General features: G+C 42.8%; 1 protein-coding gene across 3 annotated transcripts in view; it reads left to right on the forward strand.

Annotated features, from left to right (window-relative positions):
• Positions 1-1012: 1012 nt before the first annotated feature.
• Rhobtb1 (Rho related BTB domain containing 1) overlaps positions 1013-13871 on the forward strand; it is a 132584-nt gene continuing 119725 nt past the window's right edge. For 2 of the 3 annotated variants that reach the window (XM_029542623.1, XM_029542626.1), the window contains exons 1-2: positions 1013-1248; positions 5585-5673. The gene's annotated coding sequence lies outside the window, so the exon portion shown is untranslated. The remainder of the gene's footprint in view (positions 1249-5584; positions 5674-13871) is intronic. The other variant, XM_029542624.1, reaches the window with a different exon arrangement.

Here is a 13871-nt window from a genome sequence, read left to right on the forward strand (position 1 = left end):
TGAATTCAAGGCTGGGGGGGGGGGTGATGACATCACAGGTCACCGCAAGAAGACTCGGGATTGTATTGTGGGTGTGGAGTTTACCAAAGAGGATGAGGGGTTAGATATAAACTTATGAGTCATCTCCCCGCTCCAGAGTCAGGTCGGGATGGATATGGTTAGAGAGAGAGATTGTAAAATGAGTCAACAAGGACTCTGGGACAAAAGACTTCAGGAAAGTCAAACCCACAACGGCCCTGCCCTGGGGGGAGGCCGGACAGAGGAGGAAAGAAAGAACAGCAAAAGAAACAGAAGGAGATCCCAGAAATGGCCCGCCATAGTAGGCTGGGAGCAAGTTTCCAAAAAGTGGGAGTAGTCAACTTCTTCAAAGACACAGGACGGGTGCACTGGGATTTGTTGGGTATGGTGACTCACATCCAGTACTTGCGAGACAGATCCAAGAGGATTACAAATTCTGAGACAGATCCAGTCTTTAAAAAAATAATAAAAAGAAAGAATAAAAAAAGAAAGGAAAAAAAAAAAACCACTTTGTATATGTTGAGACACTTCGGGATTATTATTTATTTACTTACTTACTTACCTTTTCCCTTGAGCAAAAGTGAAAAGCACTGATCAGTAGAAAATGGTTTTTCTGAAATACTAATAAGTAATCGTAAAGTAATACGGACCAAAAACTATAGCTGTCGTTCCTTCTGCCTGGGGTTCTTTTCTGATTCATGGTCTTACCTGATCGATTTTACACGTGTCTTTAAACTGTACCCAGGAAGAAAATAAAATATGAGCGTGTGACACTTTAGTGACCACGGGGAGAGGAGAGAAAAATGGGTATCGTATGAGCACGGGGCAGTACCATGGTGCGTGGTCTGAACCGGAAAGAGAATGTGAGCCTGGAGTCCGGGCTCCTTGGCCCAGCCCCACCGGCTTCTGCTATCAGTGACCTATTCGTGTCTAGTGTAAATAAGCCTAGAACTGTCCACAAAGCACTGACACCTCCCCTGCTGGTTGGCATTGCTGCGTGTGAGCAGGAACCCACAGGCTGGAGAGTGGAAGCACTCGTGTTCAGAGACCTCTGTGGAAGGAGCCGCACGCAGCCTGTTTCCCTCCCTGCCCCTGATACAGCTTGGACATTTGATCCCTTCCAGAGAGAATGCGCAGCGGAGGTCACTGTCTCAGCACCCATGACCGGGTGGTAACTCAGATGTTAAACTGAAGCAAACCAAGCAGGCGATGGGAGGTGAGAAAATGGAGGTGAGCCCTGGTGATTACCTCTGTTTGGGATGAGAAGGAAAAGTGAGGTTTGGGCGAAGGGAGCTGGAAAGATACATGAATAGGTCTGCCTTTGTTTGCTCCATTCAGCGAACAGTGTGCTATCTTACACTTGCTAGCCCTTAGGGCCATGAACAAGGAAAAGATCTTTCCGTTCCTCGTGGGCTTTGTATCATGAACATCTTGGTCCGTAAGACATAGTTATAAGATAATCTCGAGTGCGTTTTGTGATCTGATTTTTCCAAATTGGGTCCTTTCCCTCCTATGTACGCTTTTAAGTTCTATGTAAGGGTCAAACCAATTTATATTTATAACAAAGAGAAATAAGATAACATCCCCCCCCCAAAAAAGTATTTATTTTATTTATTTGTTTTTTTTTTATTTTATCATCTCTCCTCACTTTCTTTTTGTCTAACAAACTTGGGCAGTCTTACTGTTACCACTCACAAATCAGAACATATATTCTAGAGTGTCCTGACCCCTATCTTCAGAGTCCTCCACGGTGCTTTTGAAAACCATGGACTTACTATAGAATGCCCACTATGCCTCAGTAGACTGGGACCCCCCAGTGAATCAGTAGGGTGTCCCTAGGTGGCTTATGAACTTCCCAAGAGAAAAGACCTTGCTGAGTTAGAATCATCCCAAACGAAACCAGGGACCATAAACACTACTTTCACAGTAAAATGGTTAGGGTGTCCTTGCTTTGCAGAGAACTTACCCAAGGATTTAAGAAGGTTCCAGAAGGAAGGGGAAGAGGTAAAAGATGAACAGTGGAGGAGGTAAAAGATGAGCACTTTCTGATGGAAGAACATGATTAACATGGGTCTGTGAGACAGGAACCAACCTTTCCAGGGGGTGGTGGCAGTGTGGGGAGATAGATTAGTGTCACCACAGAGATCCTGGGTAAAGTGGTCCATGTCCATCTCAGCTCTTAGGAAGTGTTATGGGAGGAGTGCTTTGGCTTCGGCTCTGTGGAGGTATATTGTGGGTTGGGAGGGCTGTTAGAATTCTCAAGGAGGAGAATTTTGAGGTTTAGGAAGAAGAGCCAGATCACATAGAAAACAGAAATGTGGAGTTTGGGAAGTGGAAGGGGGTGGTAGAGGGTGGATGAGCTCTGGAAATGCCGTTGAATGTTAAATAGGGAACCAAGCCTCAATGTACAGAGCAGCCATGTTCAGTTTAATTCATGGGAAGTGGGGAAGTACCATCCTGGGGTGGAAAATAAAAATAACACAGCCTTTGAGCCAGAGAGAGTGGTAATTCCACTGATTTTAGGTATGGACAGACAAGCAAATTCAGGAAAAGGTGAAGTTGAGAATCTGACCTCAGTAAAGATATCAGTGATTCTTGATTTGAATAAAACTGCTGCCAGGCAAGAGGCTGCCTACGACCCTTGTCGCTGTAGGGGAGGGGAATGGAAAGAAGAGAGATGGTGAGAGTTAGGTGAATTTTCTGATAGACAGGATGTGAGGTTCTACGGAAGCCAAGAGAAGCATGGGGTTGGAGAAGAGAGCTTCCCTCACATTATTTCCTTGGGTTGATCATCCTGTGAGATCAGTTCCCTTGTTCCCCCTCCCCCTTTGGAACAGCCCCATGAAGTGGCTGTGTGGCTGTGGGAACTATCTCAGAGCTGGTCCCCAGTTCATCTTTCCAGTTCAGTGCCCTGTTTATTAATGATCACTGGCTGACCTAGAGTCCCCAGCAGGCTCTCCTCAGTGCTGAGGAAAGGGTTTTATAAGGGAGTAATCTTTGTGGGGCTGAAGGCAGAGTGCAGTTGGTAAGAATTTGGGCCAGCATGAATACTCACAAAAAGCTAGCTGTGTTTCCATGTACTTGTAACCCAGCATTGAGGACGTAGAGGCAAGGAAATCCCTAGGCTCACCATCTGGCCAGCCAGCCAAGCCTGCTTGGTGAGCTCCGGGCCAGTGAGAGACGATGTCTCAAAGAAACAAGATGGGTGACCCCTGACAAACCACAGCCAAAGTCATCCTCTGGCCTCTGTCTCTCTCTGTCTCTCTGTCTGTCTCTGCCTCTGCCTCTGTCTCTCTCTATCTCTCTCTGCCTCTGTCTCTCTGTCTGTCTCTGTCTCTCTCTGTCTCTGTCTCTCTCTCTGTCTCTCTCTGTCTCTGTCTCTCTCTGTCTCTCTGTCTGTCTCTGCCTCTGCCTCTCTGTCTCTGTCTCTGTCTCTGTCTCTCTCTCTCTCTCTCTCACACACACACACACACACACAGAGAGACAGAGAGACAGAGACAGAGACAGAGACAGAGACAGAGACAGAGGCAGAGACCACTTCTTGTCTGCTAGGAAGGCCCAGAGAGAGGAAAGACGGGAATGATTTGCTAATTGAATATTCTAGTATATTTGTGATGCTGCCAAGCCAAGCTTCAAGATAGTCTTTAGGAATAACGCCCTTTTCACAGAAATAATCACTGACGCCATAGAAAAGTGCTACTTTGTGTTTCGATTTTCATATAGCCATTCCTATTTATGAAGAGTCCATTTTATCTCAACGTTTCTGTGCTGTTGCACATGAAAAAGTCTCTAGGAATAGATTTCATGCCAGAAGGATGAAATACTTGCTTTCTCTAGAGAGTGTGATAAAGTAACATGATTTCTTCTGAGGGATAGTAAAAATTTATGCCTTCTTTCCCCCGCCCCCAAAGTACCAAGAAATTCAAATACAAATTCTACTACTTTTAGCTACTTTGACTGTGTTGGCCAGTGTGTGTGTGTGTGTGTGTGTGTGTGTGTGTGTGTGTGTGTGTATACATGTGTGTACATGCATGTGTGAGCATATGTGTGTGTATATATGCATGTATGTGTGTATGGACTTGAGTGTGTACATGTATACATCTGTGTATATGTGTAATGTGCTTGTTCCTGTATGTACATGTATGTGAGCATGTATGTATGTATGTGTGTGCATCTATGTGTGTGTGCACTTGAGTGTGTGCATATATATGTCTCTCTGTGAGCATGTATGTATGTGTGTGCATGTATATGTGTGTGTGCACTTGAGTGTGTGCATGTATATGTCTCTCTGTGTGCATGTATGTGTGTGTTTATGTGCATTCTTCTTTTTTATTCTCAATGTTGTTTTCTGATTGTTACTCATATCTTATTAACTTGACTTTTGGAAACCATATCAAATCTTAAGGTAAAATGTGTCAGGGTACAAACATAATAAGTACCTCATTAAAAAAAAAAAAAAGCTGAGATCAGTGGTGTCTAACAGTTTAATTTTATCCTTGTCCCCAGCACTATACACACACACACATACACATACACACACACACACACACACACACACACACATACACACACACACATGGAGGGGGGAGAGAGAGAGAGAATGAAATGAGAACCTATGACCCAACAATACTCTGAGACAAACACGTCCAGACTCCATCCTTCCAATAGATAAGTTATAACTAGAGAAAAGACAGTGACAACCCAAAACCACCGATTGGTGGCAGCTGGCACTTGCCTTACATGATATTTTGCCAGTATTCAGTGTCCGCTTGGCTGGAGGGCCAATGACTGTAACTGGCTGGACCTGCAAAAGGTGCTCTTAGGTACATGTGTAGTCTGTTTGTGCACATGTGTACATGTGTTTGTGTACATGTGTAGCTTACTGTGCAGGTCACTGTGACAGGGCCTGCTTCGAGCCACCCATGAAAATTTGGAGGCCAGTTTAGTTCAATCTTAGCTCAGTGCAACAGCCCTTGTTTTAACTGGATTATCTCTCCACTCCTCACCTCCCTGGGTCATCAGAACAATCCTACTGAGAGGGCATGGGAGCAGGGATCGAACTCAGTTGGCACAGACTGGCCCAGCATGCACAAAGCCCTGAGTTCCATCCCCGGAACTGTATAAAACCAGGCATGTTGCTGATGCTTGCCTGTAGTCCTCGCACTGGGGATATTGATGCATGGGAGCTGATGTTCAAGGTCATCCTCAGCTATGTAACAAGTGTTGAGGCCAGCCCAGGCTACATGATTTAAAAATAATAATAATAATTGAGGCCAGTCCAGGCTACATGATTAAAACATAAAATAATAATAATAATAATAATAATAATAATAATAATAATAATAATAACCCCTCGAGGAGGGTTCCTCTAGCGTCCTGCTTCCAAGGGCAGCCCTTTTCCCCTTGCTCCAACTTTCAGCCCCTCTTGCTCTAATTCTTTGGGAGATTACCAAATGGCTGGGCAATGCTTCTCCTGATGAAGAATCACCACTGGTATATGGAGCTAATATTGTACGGGCAGTTTCTCCTCTTCACTGTGTGTCTCCTGCTTCCATCTCCTTCCTAGGTTTTTCAACAAAGAGGCATCTAGAAGCCTTCACCAGGCTGTCTTCAGTAATGAAAATGGAATTGAAGCCTATTTTTCCCTTTCGCATGGTAAGTACTAATTTGTGTGACTAAATTAGCATTGCATTCTACAGTGTGTGTGTATGTGTGTGTGTGTGTGTATACATACATATATATATATATATATATATATATATATATATATATATACATATATTTAAATGTAGAAACGTTGCTTTACGTAAAGATGGCACACCATATGAATAACAACCAGATTCGTGTTAAGGGTGTTTGCATTTTCACAAAAAAAAAAAAAAAAAGAAGGAAATAAGAACACTCCATTTTTAAACATTACATCATGGGTTTTATAAATTGTAGTTGAACATGTTTCCTCTGATCTAGAATTTGAGTCATCTTGACCTACATAGGAGTTGGGATCATGAAAATAACATGAGTCTTCCCTGCATATTTTATGCACAAGTAGAGTTTTGTGCACCAAACTGACATGTGGTCCCTGAAACATCATGGGAAGATTTAGAAATGGACAGATTGCTGTTCGGTAGTGCTCCTGTTCTTCCCAGATGCGCCCACTTGGAGTATCTACCCCTCTTGGCCCCAGCAACAGCTGTCTTCAACTCAAAAATGCAGGATCACCCTGCAAGTGGCTAGGTCAAAGGTCAGTGTGAACAGGAAAAAATCAACTTTTGGAGAAAAGGAGCAATGTTGGTAGATTTTTTTTTTCTTCTCCCCATTCCGACTCTGCCTTGCCTGCCCGCAAACGTATGTGTTAATTTCAGTCCACAACATGTTTTATTTTTATTTCTATATTTAATGTTCTGATGCATATTTTAAAGAAATGCCTTCTGTGTGTAGCTATGAATATTGTAAGCATTTCGTTTATTCCAGGCTTGGGGAAGTGCGCATACCTGAATATATGTGAAGGCTGAATTACAGATAACTCTTAGACAAATGTGGCTTTTATTACCTTTAACTACACAGAGTAACTTCAACAAAACATTACAAAGTAGAAGCCCTTAAGGGAACCCTTAATAATAAACCATGAGAATATTCTGGTATTAGCATATAGATTGGATGTATGGAAGGGCTCAGAAAGGGTCCCTGAAAAAATGGTTTATTCTGTGTCTAAAAATTGTACATAAGGCTGAAACGACATGTTTAAAGCACCATATCTTATCTGCCCATAAATACAGCATTTGCAAAGCAAAGGTAAACATAGGTCCAGTCTGTGAACAAATTATTAAAAGGCTTTAAATGTGCTAGGGCCCCATAGTCACCATGTGTCATCATGTGTGTATACCTAACTTAAAGCATAGGTGGGTGTGTGTTTGCCCGTACATCTCTGACTGGGGGGAGGAGGAACTTGTGCTAATAAGTCAGGGTCCTATTTACACTATTAATTCCCTACTCAATTGCTTATTTAAAGAAGTTCTGTCTTTGGGGTTTCCATTAATTAAATCTATTTGCAGTGTATGCAGCAGGCATTTCAACTTTTTCAGTCCTGTTTTTCATAAGCCTGATTCCAATAGGTCTGTGTCATAATGCCTCTTATTAAGGCATCGGCCTTTGCTTTTTAAAGGGAGTTTCAGAACAGCTGTGTACATAAAAACAGCTAATTCAAATGTCCCTGTATTTTAGAAAAGTCAACCTATGAAATGTGAAATATTCTCTTTGTGATGGTAAGTATACTTCTGCTGAACACGTGTCTGACTTCTAATGTTTCAGTAAGTCCTATTTATTCTGAGGGTTTTTTTTCCCCTGCTTTGACTTTGCAAACCTATTTTTAACTGTCACTGTGCCCTTAGGTTTTTAGGCAAGCTTTTCAGGGTGTATATATTTGAAATAGAGTTTGATGAATTCTTTGTGAATTTCACACAGACTTACAGTATATTTCAATCCTGTCCAACCTCCCCTTCCCATAACACCCTCCCTTCCCAACCTCATGTACTATATATATATATATATATATATATATATATATATATATATATATATATATATATATATATATATATATTCATAGGTAGAGGAAAGAGACCAGGAGATGAAGAGAGAGGGAAAGGGAGGGACACAGAGGCATAGCAAATAGGGACTTCAGACAAAAACTAAGGAAGGCCACAGTACAAGAATGGGTGTATTTAGACCCTAACCTCAACCTTCTTTAAAAATAAAATGAAAGCCGGGCGGTGGTGGCGCACGCCTTTAATCCCAGCACTCGGAGGCAGAGACAGGAGGATTTCTGAGTTCGAGGCCAGCCTGGTCTACAGAGTGAGTTCCAGGACAGCCAGGGCTATATAGAGAAATCTTGTCTCAAAAAACCAAAAATAAATAAATAAATAAATAAATAAATAAATAAATAAATAAATAAATAAATAAAACGAAAGATAACCCACCGAGTCCAACTTGTACTGCCCATATATTCCTGGGCATGGAGCCATACGCCAGAGTGTGGTTGGCCTATTCAGGGCCACACCCTTAAAGAAAACGGACTCTCCCTCCCCCCAGAAGCCATCAACTCTCTCCATCCGGAGCAGGGGCCTCATGAGCTCTTCCCAGCCCCATGATGGTGTGCAGGTAGCCACAGCTGCTTTGAGCTCATGGATCACAGCTGTCCTGTTGTAACAGGGCCCCAGGCCCTAGTACTACCGCCTCCAAGATGGAAGTCCCCTTCAGGCCAGCCGTAAAACTCAGCAGGTAGACAGTACCTCCTGCCAAAGGGGAAGCAAAGGGATAGTCCATCAAAGTCCGTAACTCTGAGAAAGTCTCTCAACATACTAGCTTTGCTTTTTGGCTTTTGTAGTTCCACTTCTTGTTAATGGAAGTATGTCAACCCAGAACATGGTTTTGTGCTTAAAAGCTCACCCTGGGAAATCCTCCGTGATACACTGGGGTCCAGAACACCTAGTGTAATCTCCTGGCCAAAAGGGACTTTCTATTGGCTTGAACTCGTGTCTTAGCAGTCTCCTCTGAGGGCCGCCCACAGCCCTAGCATGTCCAGAAGACCCGTGTCTTCACAGTTCCTCCCTGCCCTCCCACTCTTACAGCCTTCTCACCTGACCACCTTCCTTCACGAGTCATAGAACAGTGTGGTTAGGAGATTGAACCTAGCCGGGCGGTGGCGGCGCACGCCTTTAATCCCAGCACTCGGGAGGCAGAGGCAGGCGGATTTCTGAGTTCGAGGCCAGCCTGGTCTACAGAGTGAGTTCCAGGACAGCCAGAGCTACACAGAGAAACCCTGTCTCGAAAAACCAAAAAAGAGAGAGAGAGAGAGAGAGAGAGAGAGAGAGAGAGAGAGAGAGAGAGAGAAGAGAAGAGAAGAGAAGAGAAGAGAAGAGAAGANAAGANAAGAAAAGAAAAGAAAAGAAAAGAAAAGAAAAGAAAAGAAAAGAAAAGAAAAGAAAAGAAAAGAAAAGAAAAGAAAAGAAAAGAAAAGAAAAGAAAAGAAAAGAAAAAGAAAAGAAAGAAAAAGAAAAAGAAGATTGATCCCGTGTACCCAATTGGGAGACCACAAAAAATACGGAGCCAAATTCTTCTAATTCCAAGGTTGAAAGGTGAGCTATAATAATCCCCAAAGTCAGGGACCTTTTAAAGGGTGGAGTTTCCAGAGAGCTTCCGAATATTTGACGGAGAAGTTGGGAAATAAGTTCCATAATTGATTTACACCGCAGAAATGGTTCTGTCTATCCTTTCTCTCGGAAGCTTAAAAAAACATACCAAAGAGACAAAAGTAGAATTGTGTAAGCAGGGGAAATAGCAATCAGGGTGGAGGCGGCGTCTGCAAGTTGCCCTGGGGAGTGTGAAGAACTAGAAATGAACACTAAGGGGAAAACAGCTTTGAATCCCATGAGAAACCACGCCTAGTAAACCACGCCTAGTAAAGCTATCTCTAAGCAGCTATTGGGTGCTTGTCTAGTTCAGTATGTGCCTAGGCTTGCTACAAGGTACCTAGATGTATTCATCTTTGCCAGGAAGACATCCAAAGCAGAATCTGCACATATTTGGGTTCAAATTCCAACCGAGGAGTATATACAAATCAAAAAGGATGCATAAGCAGTCCTTTGTTTTTTCTTTTTTCCTGTTGCTATAAAACAATATCCTGAGAAAAACAGGTTAAGAGTGGGAAGCTTTCATTTGGCTGACAGCTCAAAGAACAGCCCATTGTGGTAGGCTACTCAAGAGAGTAGGAGCTTGAAGCCGCTGGAAACATGGTATCCATCAGCAGAAGGGGAAGGATACAAGTTAGTATTCAGCATTCTATCTCTACATTACATAGACCAAGGTTCCTGCCCAGGGGATGGTTCTGCTCACGATAATTACAGGGTTTTTCCCACATCAATTAACATAATCAAGATAATCTCCCACAGGGATACCTACAGGACCGTCCCCAGCTCGTTTTTGGTCCTGTCAAGTTGACAGTTAACACTAGCCACCACACAACCCAAATGGAAAAAATAAAGAAGAAAAGGGTGGAAAGAAACAATACCCTAGAATGAAGACAAGTGTTAACAGTAGATTTGCTGGGGTTGGTCCTAAAGGACAGGCATCGACTACTACCATCTTAACACAAGATTATACTGAAGGTCTGAAAAGGAAAGTTTAATATCCTGAAAAACTCACATATTATAAAAGAAAATAAGTTTTATTCAATTAAGTCTCCTTCATTTAAGCAATAACCTATGTAAAGCTTAATAGCAATGGTTTCCTAAAAAGATACAAGTTTCTCTCTTGCTGGAATCACCCTAAGGAAGCATTTTCTCTCACTTAGAGAAAGCACTTGTGTTACCATTTGTATAAATTTTTAATACTGAATAAAATATTAGTGTTTAGCTTAATATTGATTCTAAGCATAATATCCCTCCGTAATGGCACACTAATTGGTTAAAATTAAATCAGACAGATTCAAGAACCCTGAGACTGTACCAAGTAACACTTGTAATTTTTTTTCATTAGTTTCCAAAATTCCAATTAAAATGGAATTAATCTGTTGAATAAAAGATCGTGGGAGCGTACAAGCTCTGGGTGACGTGTCATGTAAGGCCACTTCTTGTCACTCCTCCATCTTCACTGTGTACAGGAGGGGAGTAGGGGAGGTGGAGGGGAAAGGAGCAATGAAATTAATATGTGAATTTCATGCACAGAGTAAGAAACCTTGAAATGGAGGAAATCCAAATACATCGAGCAATTCATACACATCGGGGTGGTGTACCCACATGGAGGCATACACATACATGGAGGTAGTCTACTGAATTAAGGTGACCTGCTGCATTGGGGTTGTCTATATGCATTGAGGCAAGATACATACTTTGAGGCAGTCTACATGCATAAATGCAATATGTGTGCGTTAAGGTGATCCACTATGTGCAAGCAATCTTCATGCACTGCCGTGGTCTTCTGCATTGAAGTCATCTGCATGCCTTAAGTTGGCCTACAGCCATTGAGCTCATTAGCTTACCATCATGGTAGCTTAGACATCTTCCTTAGACTTCCCAGAGCCAGTGATCCCTTCAATAATGTTAGGTCAATAGTACTACCTCCTAAAGACCTTGAAGAAGCCAAACAGTTCTCAGTGAGTGGGTGTCTTTGGCCCCTCAGCAATACTTTAGAAGGATGATGATCTTGGCTGTGGCCATTAGAGCATATACAACAGGTAGCTAGTAAGTGAAACTTTCAGGTACTGCTGAATATCCTTAGACACTGCCTCAGCTAGAGTTTTACTGCTGTGAGCAGACACCGTGACCAAGGCTACTCTTATAAGGACTTTAACTGGGGCTGGCTTACAGGTTCAGAGGTTCAGTCCATTCTCAACAAGGTAGGAACATGGCAGCATCCAGGCAGGCATGGTTCAAGAGGAGCTGAGAGTTCTACATCTCCATCTGAAGGCCACTAGAAGAAGAATGGCTTCCAGGCAGCTTGGACAAGGGTCTTAAAGCCCACACCCACAGTGGCGGGCCTACTCGAACAAGGTCACACGTTCTAACAATACCACTCCCTGGGCCAAGACTATACAAACCATCACAGACACGCAGGACAGGCCCCCAAAACAAAGTCTCCTCAGCACTAGAGGTCAAGGTAACAAGGCTGAGAAAGGCTTAGTGAAAGACATGCATGGAATAAGCTTGGTATCTGGCACCATCTCTCATAAAAATACCAGGACAGGCTGATGCTCTTGTGCCTGTGATGGAGTTAAGAGGGAAGAGACTCATGTACATGTGTTAGCCCTGAACCCTGCAAACACGGTAGCCAGCCCTCTCGGGGACATTGTGCTGATCAGCCAAGCACCTGATTGAGGTGACCTGATTTTAGGTGCTGGCCTACTTAATGCCTAAACCATTCTAGAAGGTCTAAGGATAGACGGTATCAAAGTTCACCATCTGTCATGTGATGTCTGTGTTCTCAGAAGTGAGGAAGAAATAGGAAAAAACAGAGCAATCCTTCGTGGTGCGTTTTAACTTCTGCTACTACTAGGAGCCTTCTGGTTGTCTTGCCTTTGTTTTAGAAAACAGAGTTGGGTCTGGACAAATGGAGTTCTGTAGAGTTACTTTATGCCTAGTGGAAGGGCTTATTACACCAGTTACATGAGACATGATTGTGACAATCTCAAAACAAGTTGAATAAAACCACACACACACACACACACACATGCACACGCACACACGCGCACACGCACACACGTGCACACACACACACACACATTTGACTTAATGTTAAGTTATCTTAAGTAGAGAAGATTCTTAGCACAAGAATTCAGGGTCAAAAGACCTGAGCTTGCAGTTCAAGGTTGGGACCAACAAGCTCCAGGACTTTGAATAATTTATGTAACTTTTCGGAGCTGTTTTCTTGCCCATTTAATGAGTACATCACCACCTCACAGGAGTGTTGGGAGAACTAAATGAGACATAAAGCATTTGGCAGATGTTAAGCAGTTAATAAAAGATAATGGTCTTTGGTTCCATCTTTTTTTTTTCCTTTGACTCAAAAGCAATCCTGGGTGTCTTGCATTAATATGGTGGCTGTGGTGACCTTCAGTTGTCCTTGGAGGGCACTTCTGTGGTGCCTAGAGACAGTTGTTTATGAAAATAAGCACAAACATCATCCCTTCCACTCAGTGCTTAGTCCTGGCACTGGAGAGATAGAGGCAGCCTGGTCTCTGTGAGTTCAAGACCAGCAGGGTCTACATAATGAATTCAGGATAGCCAGAGCTATTTAGTGAGACCCTGAATTGAAAAAACAACCCAAAACATTTGATTCATTTCACTTAAAGAAATGCCAGTCATGCCGGCACACACCCAAATGCCACCACTCAAGAGACTGAGGAAGGAGAAGTCTGAAACCAGTCTTCGGAACTTAGGAAGACATTGCCTGTTTCTTTTTTTTTTTTTTTTTAAGGGATGAGGTAAGAGAAGAGGAGGAGTAAGAAAACATACTAAATATCTAATTTCCCAGCGAGAAATTTTCTAAGAAAAAAAAAAAGGGTGAATTTCCAAAATTAAAGAAAAATGATGTGCCTCTCTTTATGGCATATCTAATATAGCTAATAATCCCTTTCTTAATTAGCCATGTAATTATAACTCAACAGAAAATTTCCCTGATGAACGTAGTAACCTACTTCATAGAGGGAAGCGGCACCCAGTAGCCATTCCTACCTAGAACTCTGACACTTTCTCAGCCCCAATTTATTTTTAACCTGGACACCCCCAGGAGAGAGAAGGCACAAGCTATGCATAATCTAAGGGTTCCAAGGACTGGGTACCGGTGGGCTAAATTCACCTGTCTCTGGTGCACTCAGTTTCCTGTTTCCTTTATTCCTGGGAGAATATTCACTCCTTTCCTGTTCCTGCCGCCAGTGTGCTTTAAGTTTGAAACTAAAGACAAGTCTGAGGTAAATTCTGTCTCTCTGCCCAGGAACAAGGCTCCTTCATGGGTCCCTCCTTTGCGGCTCGCCAAAAATACAAAGGCATTTATTTCCACCACATCCTACACAAGATTAAGCAAAGGATGAGTGTGTGTGTGTGTGTGTGTGTGTGTGTATGTGTGTGTGTGTGGTATATGTGGTATGTGTGTATGGTGTGTGGTGTGTGTGGTGTGTGTGGTGTGGGTGTATAGTGTGTGTGTGGTGTGGTGTGTGTGTGTGGTGTGTATGTGTGGTGTGTGTGTATATGGTGTGTGTGTGTAGTATGTATATGTGGTATGTGTGTGGTATGTGTGTGTGGTATATGTGGTGTGGTGTGTGTGGTGTGTGTGTATGCGTGGTATGTGTGGTGTGTGTGTGT

Source organism: Mus pahari, chromosome 9 (assembly GCF_900095145.1).
Source record: "Mus pahari chromosome 9, PAHARI_EIJ_v1.1, whole genome shotgun sequence".
In the NCBI taxonomy this organism is placed as follows: Eukaryota; Metazoa; Chordata; class Mammalia; order Rodentia; family Muridae; genus Mus; species Mus pahari.